This window comes from Sciurus vulgaris (genome assembly GCF_902686455.1).
Source record: "Sciurus vulgaris genome assembly, chromosome: 15".
In the NCBI taxonomy this organism is placed as follows: Eukaryota; Metazoa; Chordata; class Mammalia; order Rodentia; family Sciuridae; genus Sciurus; species Sciurus vulgaris.
The window spans coordinates 40,243,719-40,257,309 of record NC_136476.1 but is presented as its reverse complement, the minus strand read 5'-3'; positions in this window follow the sequence as shown (position 1 = coordinate 40,257,309).

Sequence of the window (13,591 nt, the reverse complement as noted above, 5' to 3'; positions counted from 1 at the left end):
GTTTGCCTTTACCTAAATGTCTAGTTATTTAACAGCTGTTATGAATCAGCCGAATAGAGGATTAAGAAGGGGTGGGGGTAGGGGAAAAGTAGGTGAAAAAAATGCTTTAATCTTTTGCTACAATAGAGGAACAAGTTGAGTCAAGTCTCATGTAGTAATTTTGGTGCTCTGATGCTTCTTAAAGGGAAGCATTGTTTTAACTGGAAGGTGAAACAGCCTCACATAAACTACTGATTTGTGTTCATGTTAACCCTGTCAGTAAGTGAAGTGGGTAAGGCTGGGTACAGGTTAGAGAGAAATGCACCAATAAATGTTGGAAATAGCTGGCTCAATCAAAATACTTTCAACTCACCTTGACCTTAAATAGACAAGTTTCTCTGAAAGTTCAGCAGAGAACATGAAAACTTTACAGAATGTAACATGAGCTAACACATAGGTTACCAAATGGAAATAAAGACAGAATTTGGTCAAACTGGTTCCTTAGATTGCATTCAATATTGACGCCAGTCTTGGAAAATAGTCAGGCAAGATAAACTAAGAGGGGGCATCACTTTAGAAGAATTTATTTTATTGATGAGTTTATCAAGGAGAGAAAGGACCTGCTGAGAATGGCTGAAATCCTTATCTGACATGAAGCAGGGATGAAGTTCACTTTTGGTAAGTGTCACACTAGCTCTCTTCTGTTACTTCCCAAACTATGGAACAGATATTTTTCCTTTTCTTCATTGCTAAATCTTTGTATACCTTTCTTCCTTCCCACATGAGATAATTTAATCTATCAATAGCAATAAAAATGGTATGAGCTAAGTTCTTCTATATACACGATTTTAAAAAATACTCAAGGCCTCTTCCCATGGTGGGTGTCTTTTTTTTTTTTTTTTTTTTTTTTTTTTTTTTTTTTTTTACAAATGAGGAAACCAATGCATGAACTTAAGTTAACTTTTCCAAAATGGCACAGCTATGCTCAAGAAATTGGGTCTTAATGTCTCACAGGAAAATGTTTTATAGTAACCAGTCTGGTTAGTATTTTCACAAAGTGTCTTCTCATTAATGACACCTGGTGAACAAGAAGAGGGAATTCTCCGACATGGCCACAGTATTGTGCTGCATCTGGAATGAAGTACTCTCACTAGGATGGGTCCTGGAAAAGGTGGACGTCGAATACCAACTTGTGTGAAAGCTGTGAAGGAAGAGTGAGGGGTCTGTGTGCCTAGAGTGGAAGGGGTGTGGTACCAAGTGTGGAGACCAGTGTGCAAATGGGAAATTTAGAAAGGCTCATTTAAAGCAGATTTTGGTTGCCATAAGAAGGCACTAAGGGCTTTAAGGGACAAGAGGGAGCCTTGGAAACCATAGAAGGGGTGACTTGATCAAGTTTCGTTGGACAAAGATTATCTTGGTGAAGGTGCAGCCTACTGTTTGAAATCAATGACCTTGTACTATCACACTAACAAGATAAAAACGCTACTTAAAATGTTCTATATCCTGGAATTTTCAATTATAAAATCAGGCAAAGACTGTGACATGAGGTTATTTATTCACAGTATTTTATTTTGTGACAAATATTTTTGAAGAATTATATGCCCTGCAATAATATACATAGGAAACATTTTATAGTGGCACTCAATTTGTGTTAATTTTTTGTGTGTGTCATCTACTGCATGGTGATTAAATGTTAGATCATGTGAGAAAAAAGGTTGACTCTGAATTTTGGAGAATTTTGTATCAGAAGCAATTCATTAAAATAAGTGATCATATTTGGATTAACTTAGCATTCAACTGAACTACAATTTAGTACACCATCCAGGCATATTTTCTAAAATTTAAACTCTAGTTGATACCAAAATTCAGACCAACTAGTCAATTAGAAATGCTCCATTATTAACACAATGGTGAACTCACTGCACAGATGAACAACTATAAAACAAATCTGTCAAAAAATGGTCTAACTGTTGTCCAGAGACATTGGAGAAAGAGAGAAACAAGAGTTTCAAATAGAGTAAGAGATAATAGTAATACTGGTTGTATCCAGAAAGCTCGCTCGCTCTTCCTTCCTTCCTTCCTTCCTTCCTTCCTTCCTTCCTTCCTTCCTTCCTTCCTTCCTTCCTTCCTTCCTTCCTTCTTTCTTTCTTTCTCTTTCTTTCTTTCTTTCTTTCTTTCTTTCTTTCTTTCTTTCTTTCTTTCTTTCTTTCTTTCTTTCTTTCTTTCTTTCTCTTTCTTTCTTTCTTTCTTTTTCTTTTAACAAAAGCAAGTACATTGAAAAAATAAAAAGCAAGTCCTGACCTGGAAAAGAATGCAGAGCAAAGGACTTTGATCCAAACTATTTAAAAATTGCTACAGATGAATAACAGAAAGATAAAGACTCCAATTTTAGAAGAATGAGCAAAAGATTTGGATATTGCATAAGGGAGGATGCATGAATGGCCAAGAAGCCCAAGAAAAGATGCACTCAAATCAAAACCATAATGACACCATTTCATAACAACTGAAGTGGTGAAAATGAAAGAGCAACCATGCCAGTCGACAACAGAATGTACAGCAAGTGGATCCCTCATGTATTGCTGGTGAGAAGGTGAAATGCTATAATTATTTGGAGAAGTAGACAGTTCCTTCTAAGAACTGTCCCTTCACCTACCCTATGATCTAATAATCCTATTTCTTGGTATATACCTAAGAGAAACAAGTACATGTACCCAGGAAAGGACCTGCACAAGAAAATTTACAGTAACTTTATAGCCCCAAACTGGAAAGAATAAGGAGAATGGACACATTTATGTCTATTATGTTATAAATGATACATAATAACAGTGGCATACTAGATAGCACTAAAGAAGAACAAACAGGAATGTGACAAGGATGACTCTAAATTATCAAAATAAAAGAATTCATATACAAATGAGTACATACTGCATGATGCCATTTATATGAAATTTGAAACTAGGCAAAACTAATCAGTAGGGGAAATCAGAACTATGGCTGGAGGGAAGAATGTTTACTGGAAGGGGTCTCACAGGGCTTCCTATGGTGGCAGAAATATTCCATATTTTGTTTGGATGGCAGCTCCATGGGTATATATATTTATCAAAATTCACTGAATTAGATCTGTACATTTTATTGTTTAAATTTTACCCCAATTCCAAAGTGTATTGTATAGCTTAGAAATGTTTTTAATATAGATGATTGAATACAGTACATAAATCACCTTTTTTTTTTCCCACTTAAGAATCTCATGATTATCATTGATAACAACAAATGCTTATGCCCAGGCTTTACTTTAAATCAACTAAATCAAAATTCCTGGAAGTAGGTCCCAGGCCCTGGTATTTGCTTTAAAGTTCTCCTGATGATTTTAACATGCAGCCAAGAGTTAGATCCACTAATATAATGTAATGTATTTGAGAACAAGTTAAATGGACCAATAGCTAGGCAAATTAGGAGAAAAGAAATATAATTTGGTAAATTAACATAATTGTCATCATATCCTGAATGTTTACATTGTCCCCAAATTCATATTTTGAAGGTAATTCCCAATGTGACTATATTTGGAGATGGGACCTGTCCAGTGGTGAGAAAGTCCATAAGGGTGGGCCATAATCTGATAGGGAGACCACCCTTATAGGAAGAGGAAGGGATACCATCTCTCTGTTGCTTCACCACTAAGGAACAGCAGGCACCTATCTGCAACCAGGAAGAGAGCCCCTACCAGCAACTGAATCAGCTGACACCTTGATCTTGATCTTCCAGTTCTCCATAACCATGAGAGAAATAAAAAATCTGTTTAAGGTCCCTCTATTGTATTTTGTTATGACAGCCTGAGACGACTAATATAATTACCGTTCTTGGAAACAAAGATGTGAATTGTCAAATTAGAAAATCATTGTTAAATGAGGTTGATTTTATATATACATTGGAAAATTCACATTTCTACTCACTAAGTAAATGAATTTGATTTTGAATCATAACCTAAGTTCTGATTCAACAAGTTGTACAAATTTATAAATTAGTAAATGATTCAGTGTATTTTAACTGAGTAATAAAGCACATTATTTTAAACATGCTCAGATTGCAACTGGCATTTAACATCCAACTGCATTTCCAGGTGTTTTATTGAACTAAGTGATCTTCACTGAATTCAATAGAAACATTTTCAGAATTTCAGAAGACAGTTATGATTCAATGGTTAACTCTAATTTCATGGGTGACAATACAAACCAAACAGGTTTTGTCCTTAGAAACAAATTAATTTTTCAGAAGTTAAAATCCTAGTTTAGCTTTTCTTTTTATTGTGGGATAAAATAAAATCTATCAGAACCTCTTCTTTGGTTTCCCCTCAATAAATCAAACATCAGTTAAAATTGGAGTTTACAGTATATTTGGTTGCATTATTTTAAAAACTTTTCAATGTCAGTAGAATCTTCTAATTCTTAGGACTGTGAGTCAACATAAATTAATCACATAGTCATGATTACCAGCAAGTACATTCAAATGCAAAAGTTATGTTTTTGTGTTATTGTTTCATGTGGGAAAAAACCCTGCAAGGATATGACCATACAGTTAAGAAATCTCTCTAACATGTTTCAAAATTCAGTTGAGAATTGCAATAGTGTTATTTTTAAAATGAGGTGATTTTATATGAAGGACCTCAAATTTTCAAGGAACGTAGACAACACTTAAAATATCGCATTTTGGCAGAACAAAAAGATTAAAGTCACTTCCCATCTGAAGTTCATTTGGAGTTTTTATTTTTACTTTATTGCTTTATTAATGTGTTCAACATTTTGGTGTGTATGTGTGTGTGTGTGTGTGTGTGTGTGGTGTTCGGGACTGAACTGAGGGCTTCGTATATGCTAGGCAAGTGCTCTATCACCTGAACTATATCCCTGGTCCTTCACCATTTAAAAAATTCATTTTATATATGCAAGATATTCCTAGGAGTTTTAGAAAATTTCAGCGGTGAAGCAGAGTCTAGTGGGTGTGTTTCAAGTCTAGGGATTTTATATATATATACATACATATATATATATATATACACACATATATATGCATAATTAAGGCATGGATAGAATTATGTGAGCTCTAAGGAAGAAAAAATTTCTTACAGATGAGAGAATCAGGGAAGAGTTCTTTGTGAAAAGGGGAAAAATTGAGTGTAGCTTTGTGGCTTGCATATAATTTAGATGGGTCATCCTCCAAATGGACTGCCTACCTTTGAATATCTTAAAATACTTGATCCATACGTCGCAGACTCCAATTCATTTGGTGAGCTCTACGTTCATTATGCTTTGCTACCAACATCTCTAGATCCTTACTAGAGCAACTTTGGAGCTGAAAGACCTGAAATAAAGTCCAAGTTTTACTATTTAATAGCCAAAAAATTGCCAAGTTACTTATTTATTCTAACCACTGTAGTCACATTTTAAGGTTGATATTACCATTAGTTTCCATTGCACAGGATAGTTAGAGTATTCATTTAGGCAACACATGAAAAGATATAACATTTTGTCTAGCTTAATAAAAATACCATAAATGTGAGCTCGTGTATTATAATTTTTATTAGTATTTATCAGGTACATCCTTGTCTTATTTTCTTTCTCACTTACTATATGATCAATGATGACTGATGATTGTGGGAGAAAGTCATCAGATTGTGGGTTTGGTGCCCTAAGCATATCATAGCTATCCATTATTGAGGTCGTTAATTCTGTGACTTAATCTCTCATCAATTCTTAACTACTAAAAATTTTTCCTATTCCTTTCAAGCACCATCAAACTCCTGTGGCCCACAGTCTTAGTATTGATATGAATTTAAAGAAGAGCCTGTTGGCAACTTCCTGCCCTTCCTTTTCTAACAAGCTCTCCTGTGACCACTCCATCCTTTCTGCCCCTTTAAAGTGAACTTACTGTCCACTTTGAAGAAGGCACATGTGTTAAACTGCAATCTTCTTAAATTTCCGTTATATTTCCTGACATATACTCTATTGCTACTTCTAGAACATTCCTTCTATTAAATTTGGGTATTTATAAGAATCATTTCCTCTTTCTCTTTGCATGTTTTCCTGCTGAAGCCGTGAGAATGATTAATATTCTAAACAAGTTCATTTATCAGGGTCCACAAATCCCTATCTCTTATCTTCATGGAAATAGAGCAATGAACCTAATTTGACCTTCTTAAATCCTATTCCCTCTCAATTAATGGCATTTCAAAATGAAAATTACTTTTGTTATATCTGTAATGTCTTTTTCATCAATAGAATCAATGAGTTCATCTCCTTTCTCAGAAATTACCCTTAATTTAGATTCTCTTCCTACCTCACTGGAATCGCTGGTCTAGTCTTCTCTGATCCTTCCTCCTTTGTCTGCCCTTAAATTAGGTGTTGCTTAGACTCTGTCCTTGGTCTCTTCCTCCTTGTCTTATTCTTATCTTCCCTGGAATGTCTCATCTACTCTTATATTCTCTTATGCAGCCTCTACGCTAAGATTACCATGTTTATTTATTTAGCTGATTCCTTAATGCTTGTCCAGGTCTTCTTTTAAACTGCTGATTTGACTCCTTTGCTTTGTATTCCAGTAATGGCAAGTACTCATTTGGTCAGTCAACAAGAATTCATTGAGTGTCTGCTCTGAACCAGGCACAGTGGTACACGTTGGAGCTACTCATATAGACAGTATAGAAGAGATGCAGGCATACAAATAGGTATTATGATACAGTGTGATGCATGCTATAATACAAGTAATTTCACAGAAGGAAAATAATTAATTTATCATGGGAGTGGGAATCAGGGTCTCTAACTTTAATCCCATTCTGGCCCTTAGCACAACACCTGGTACACATAAGGTACTTGATAAGCATTTATTAAATTAAGTGCCATCAAAGTGGAAATTTAAGGATGCAATAGTATTACTAGGTGAATGGATTATGAGATGCAAGCATTGTTTTCTAAGACTGAGAAATATACAAAGGTTCATGGGCTAGATAGGGCCTGGGGTGATCTTCAGGCAGCTATTTTCGAATGGTTAAAGTAGGACTCATACTAGGAGCTTGATAAATATTCTCTTGCCTCTTCATAAAGGAATTTTACAAACATTGACCCTTTAATTCTCAATCATTTAAATTTACATAATACGTCCAATTACCCCAATTTTACAGATTAGGAAACTGAGGCTGAAATTGAATGATTTACAGAGACCCACAGCCAAGGTCAGCTTCACAGTCAGGACCCATCATGGACTTTGTTAAATACTCTGCTGTCACTTTCTTGAAACTTCAAAACATTTTATATTTAGACTTGTGTTCCATAAGTGGAGCCTGAATGGAGAAAGGAGTGGATGTTTACACAGACAGGACACACACAATATGCATGTCTGCAGTTCCTTCCTCCCTGTGAGCTCAGATCTCTGGTGTGGGGTGTGTGGGAATTGAGCAAGACTGTGTGTACAAGGAAAGTGTGTCATATCTACACCTAAGTAGCTTTCTGCTCTAACCAGTATTTGCTTTGAATGCAAAAAGAAGGCAAAAACACAAGCAAGGAATGCTATGATATCCACTCGTATTTCCCTGTATACTTGTCAGTCAGTTTTACTTAAAATTATGAAAAAGAAGGAAAGAAAGAGGGCAACCCACAGTTGCTTTTCTTTTAAGTACTTGCTTATCAGTGAGTTGAAAGACAGTGCCAGCAGAGTGTGAGTTTATCAAGAATTGAAATAGAACGGTTGAGTTAGCATAGTGCTCTCACTGTTCCAGTGGGAATGAAATATATGGGCAGGGAGAAGCTAAGTGCTCTTATATTTGCATATAAAGTATAAAATCAAATTTAACTTTAATTTTTCTTTATTTAGAACAATAAACTGCCAAGGGGGAAAAGTGCTTTATGTTTTAGTGCCTTTCATGGCATCTCCTTCCTTCCTTTTTCACAGGGACCCTGCATTTCCTTTTACACTGGACCTTGGAAATTATGTAGCTGGCCCTACCTGCAGCTAATAAATAGCCAAGCCCCCATCTGACTCCAGGTTTTCAGTTTCCAAGTGACATATCACACCACACTTCGTCCTGTGATACCATGCAGTGTTAATTCAGTTGGTCCACTCCTCATTCACTGTTTTCAGTACTACAACCATTTCCTGTCTTTGAGAGATGAAATCACATTAACTTTAGTAGATGTTCAATTATACCAAATTTCCTTTTCCCAACCAAGGTATTAACTCCTCCTGCACAACCCCCACTACCCACCACATTTGCTGATAAAGACTCACAGATAAATTTTGGACTCAGCAATTCTTTGGGCCAAAGGGAACTGCTTGCCTCAAGTTGGGGCAACTCTAAAGGGCCCTCCCACCTCCTGAGCCCTTCACAGGACTACCTGTAGGCTTTGTTACTATTGAATAGAAGGATCAACTTCTCTTTTGGCTCAATTCTACTTCCTTCACTCTCTTGTAGGTATTACTTGCAATAGTACCACCAAGAAACTTCCAGGATATAATTCTATCTCAAAATCTTTTCCATGAATTCAGACCTAAGTCATCTATCAATTGCATTGAAATTTAACAAATATCTTTCACATTTTATAATTTATAGTGTCTAGATTGACTAAATGTTCAGTTCTCTGCCATACTTTTACTGTACTCATAGCTGCAATTATCTTTACTTCCATGCATACCCAATGAGATCCTTTTATTTCAGTGCTTTATACTAAACATGGAGACTATTTCTGTTTTCTTGTGAGCCCAGAAAACTAGAGAAACTACAATTCCTAAGCAAACCACGAACCCCTTTAGACCCACTTTAGAATGCAGTTCTGCTCTTGTAAGCATTTTTCTTACTCCAGGAAAGAAGTATCAAAGCCAAAAGTGGCATCAACCATCTTTCTAAATCATTTTAAAGAAACATTAAATATTTTTCACCTTAAAATGTTTTTTGAGTTAGATTTACTCTGAAGTTTTCAACTTGAATTTTCTAAACTATCATTTAAATACTGTGATGCAGACATATTATGGCTCAGGATAGGCATAAAAATGATTCTTACTCATATTTCTTTAAAGGAAAAAAATACCTTTACATATCTAAATGTCCCAGGCACAAGTTGCTACTGCCTAAGAACACGTCTGCTGTATACAATGGCATTTCTCATGAGTAAGTGTACATTCTGTAACTCATTCAGGAAATATTTGACTGACTCAACCCTAACTTTTGGCTACTAGAATTAAGAAGATAAAAATTGTAATAGCTCATGAGTCATAAGGTGTGTATAAGTATATTTTATAATGAAGAGAATATCATTCACGTGGAGGCCATTTGATTACTTTTAAGCCTTATGGATTTCCCCAAGAGTTCAGATCAATTTGTGGATATTGGTAATTAGCAAAGATTAAGAATACCACAAATGTGAGTGAGCCCACATCCTGGATTTTGATTTACAATGGGCAAATCAAAATCTTGATCACTTCCTCCACATATATGCATATGTATGCCAACTAAACTTGATTCTTCAGTGGTATCTGTCAAAATAAAACTGAATTCTGGATACAAAAACAAACAAGTAAACAAAATTTTTAAAAAATCCCATTTCATATCAAAAGGCAGCTCTGAATGCCCAGGTGAAACCAGAATTACTAAGGTTACAACACACTAATCCACAGTCACATGCCCTTCTGCATGCACGGTGGCACACACCTGGATGTACAGATGTTGAGTTGAGACATTCATGTCACATATTAATACATGTGTCTTGCAGTCATTCTCAGAACAATATGAACTCTCAGCCAGGTCCAGACTCCTTAAGGGTCAGAGTGATTTCTTTAGGACTTTGGCTATGAAGAAACCAAGTATACACCACATGCTTTAGCCACCAGATAACCCTCCATTTATCATTTTATGTCCTAAGGGAGAAGGTCACGTGTGAGATAATAGGGAACTGAAGGAACTAGAATTCCTTGAAACCTATCAGTCAGCTTTGCTATTACAATGTGGTAATGTACAATCTAGCCATTCAGGCCAGATGGATCCTGCCAAATCTTTCCATTTACCTAGAGAATGTTAGAAATCAAATATTTATATAAATTACACTATTTTTAAAATAACAGTTTATCGATGAGCTAAGACCACTGTTTGAACTGGCAGAACACACCTCCCAAGTCTTTGCAATGGCTACAATTGGGCCCTCCTTACCTCTCCAACCTCCTTCTTAGAGCTTTGTGCCCCCTTGCTTGCTCTGTCATGCCAGCCTGGCTGTTCCTCAAATGTGCAATGTACCCTCCAGTCCTAAGTCCTTTGCACCAACACTCTCCTCACCTGGATGACCCCTTCTCTAAATAGCCACATAGCTCATCTTTTCACCTCCTTCAGGTCTTTTCTTAGATATCCGTTTCTTGACGGGACCTTCCCTGGTCACTCTGTTTGAAATTTAACTCTCTCTTCATACGCCCTATTCTTTCTTGCTTGATTTTGTTCAAAAGCATTTAACACCATCTAACATACATTTTATTCATTTGATTTTTTGGTCTGACACTTCTTATATCAGAATGTAAACTTAACAGACATTTTGCTTTGCTCTATGGCTATATCTCCAGTGACTAGAAGAGAATTTGGCACTTTGTAGAAACTTGATCATTTCATTTTTACTAATTATTAAACAAATGGGTGAATCTGCAAGCCATCTTTGTTCTACTGTTTGGACTTCCAATTTGTGACTTACAATTTACATGGAAAAATCTCATGGCACACCCAAAGGAAGGAGAGATGATGTCTGGGCAGTGAATATTCAAACTACTTTCCAGAAAAGTCAAGTAATCAACTGATATCATTCACAAAAACACAGAGCACTTTTGTCTGTATGGTATTCTATAGTGTCAAAACAAAAACATATCTAACCATGTGAAACATATTAAATTTGTGATATTTTGATGGCTATAATGACAAGGTCTTGGAGTGTAAGCTACTCAGAACAGATCCACAATGTTGAACTTCAGGAAAGTAGGCTTGAAAACTAAGTATATACAATTTTTTGTTGGTTGGGAAGTGAAAATAAAGTATAAAAGAGACAGAGGGAATAAATATTAAGACTGATCTTTGTGAAAGAAGGAAGTTACCTTGCCTCTTTACTCCAGCTTATATGATTCAAAATTTTGGATGTTATTTTTAAGAATTCAGCTCATTTCCATCTCTCTTATTTTTTTTTTTTTGTTCAGATAAGGACAACTAAATTAAAAAACAAAATTTTCAGCTATAAGCATTTGGTTTCTCTGCTATAGGAATAGACTTAACAACTATAACATTTCAATCTAAACATGATCAACATCTTTAATGGGATGAAGGGCATAGGGCAGACAAATATATATTACTATTATCCTAGAGATAAATATATATTACTATTATCCTAGAGATATATTACTATTATTCTAGAAGCTTGACATATTTTAATGGGGACAAAGTAATCAAATATATTTCATGACTGAGTAGTACATTTTGTAGCTTATTACCACAAGAATTAGTATTTAATGAAAATACTAAGAATTTGAAAAAGATGAATTCCTAGATGGAAATAGATTTTTAGAAATTTAAGGAAGGTGAATTGTTTGGTTGCATTCTCTGCCCTTTTGATGTATGTGTCAGGTCGGGTTTGGTCAAGAAAACAGAATCCACTTTAGCTATTTTAATGAGTGTTTTAATTTAGAAAATTCCTGAGCACTGAAAGAAAAGAAATTACACTAACATTAGGGAAAACAGGGAGTGCATGAGTTGCAGGCAATCTCCATTATTTATCTCAGCTATCTATAGCACCAATGTGGGTGATTTGCAAGAGAACCTCCAGAAGTCACTGACAAAAACCTTAGCTCTGCCACCTGCAGAAGATCCTGTGCTTGCTTGATACCCATAGAGCAATAGTGGTGCTTTACCTTCCACCTTTCAAATCCACAAATATCTCTCCCTGGAGGACCCTAAATCAGAACGTTGCTTACCTAGATAGGAGGTCTGGCACTTATCTCTCTAGGTCCTTGTTTTTGGGGAGACAATAAAAGGCAGCATGCTGAACTACCAACAGATAGTCCTGCCCAAAGTAGAAACCATTGGGAAGGGTGATGCCTTCCCTCTGTTTTCTGCAAAAAGGCTGGATCCATTCAGACTGGGCCAGATGGATCCTGGCATGACCTAGGATTTGAATCTTTTGTTCTTATGAAAGAACCAGGTATTCCTGGAACCATCAGCAAGTTTAACAATCTTTTCTTTATGGCATTTTCATTCTCTTAGTAAGATGATCCCAGTATTCTCTTTAACTAAAACAAATGTATTTCTTTAAATAGTTAATTCTGCTGATGGATCTTTCTGTATATGCACACACCTCATCTAACAACCCTATTAAGATTGGGAGCAGTGAGGAAAGTTTTTTGAAATAAGGAGAAAACTAGTTTATGTACACAAGGCAGACTAAAATGTTATCAGGTTGGAACAAAATTCATCTTAGTAAAATTGATATTGTAACACAGAGTAGTAGGTTCCTCTCCTGAAACTCCAAAACCTTCCTAGCCTGTGACTCAGTTTCCTACACTAAGAGGTTATGGCCACAATAGTCTTGGTAGTCAGGGGGAGGAAATGCTTGCTCACCTTCCCTGGGTTTAGAATAACCACTCCACATCAAAGAGGTGACTCACCCTGCCTACTTACCAGCCTGGAGCATGCTTCCTACCTCCCACCACCCTCTGTGGGCTGTGCTGCTCTTGGCTGGAAAGACCTTTCACCAGCAAGTCCAGGTTTGTGGTGTCTGGCACTCTTACTTGCCTGAATGACGAGGCTTCCTGAGGTGGGTTGAATTGCAGGTTGGGACCTGAAGGTGACCACCAATTTGCCTGACCTGTGGTTCCAGCTGTATGATTCAAAGTCGAGAGGCTGGGCTTTCACCTCCACTCGTCAAAGAGGACAAAGGGAAATGAAATAATTTTATTACCATATTCCTGTTAATGGTAAACATAAACAGGTGATGAGTAAACCTGAAAGGTCATGACAATCTATTTTCTTTGTTTTTTTTTTTTTTTTTTTTTTTTTTTGAGAAACATTGCTCTTGGAAATTCCAGAGGCCATTAGGTTTATTTCAATGAGTTCAACAGTGTTAATATATGGTGGGACAGCTGGTGGGTACTCAGAAAATATTTAGTCCTGAAGGATATGCCTCTTGCTAGATGGAAAGCATGATAAGATAAATAACTTCACTTTAGAAATTCTTAGAGAAAAATCCATATTCTTTAATGAAGTCCACTACCAAATTCAATATTTAGCAGAAAGTGGATGTGGAAAAATAAAGGAATCAGTAGAGATGGGTTTGAGACCAAGAAACCAGAGCAACTCCCTTAAATTCTTATCAAATCAATGCAATGTGGTGTAGGAACTGGAGTCAAATTGCCCTATTCTAGAATCTCCAAGAACCACTTACCAGCCACATGACTGTTGGAGCTGGGCTTCTCTACCCTTCTATTTGCTCATGTAATATACAGAGTAATAAAACTTTCCTCTTAAGCTTATTGTAAGGACTAAATAAAATAATGCAAATAATGTTCTAAATACAGAGCCTGAGACACAATTATCATTCAGTTGATTTTGGTGATGCTC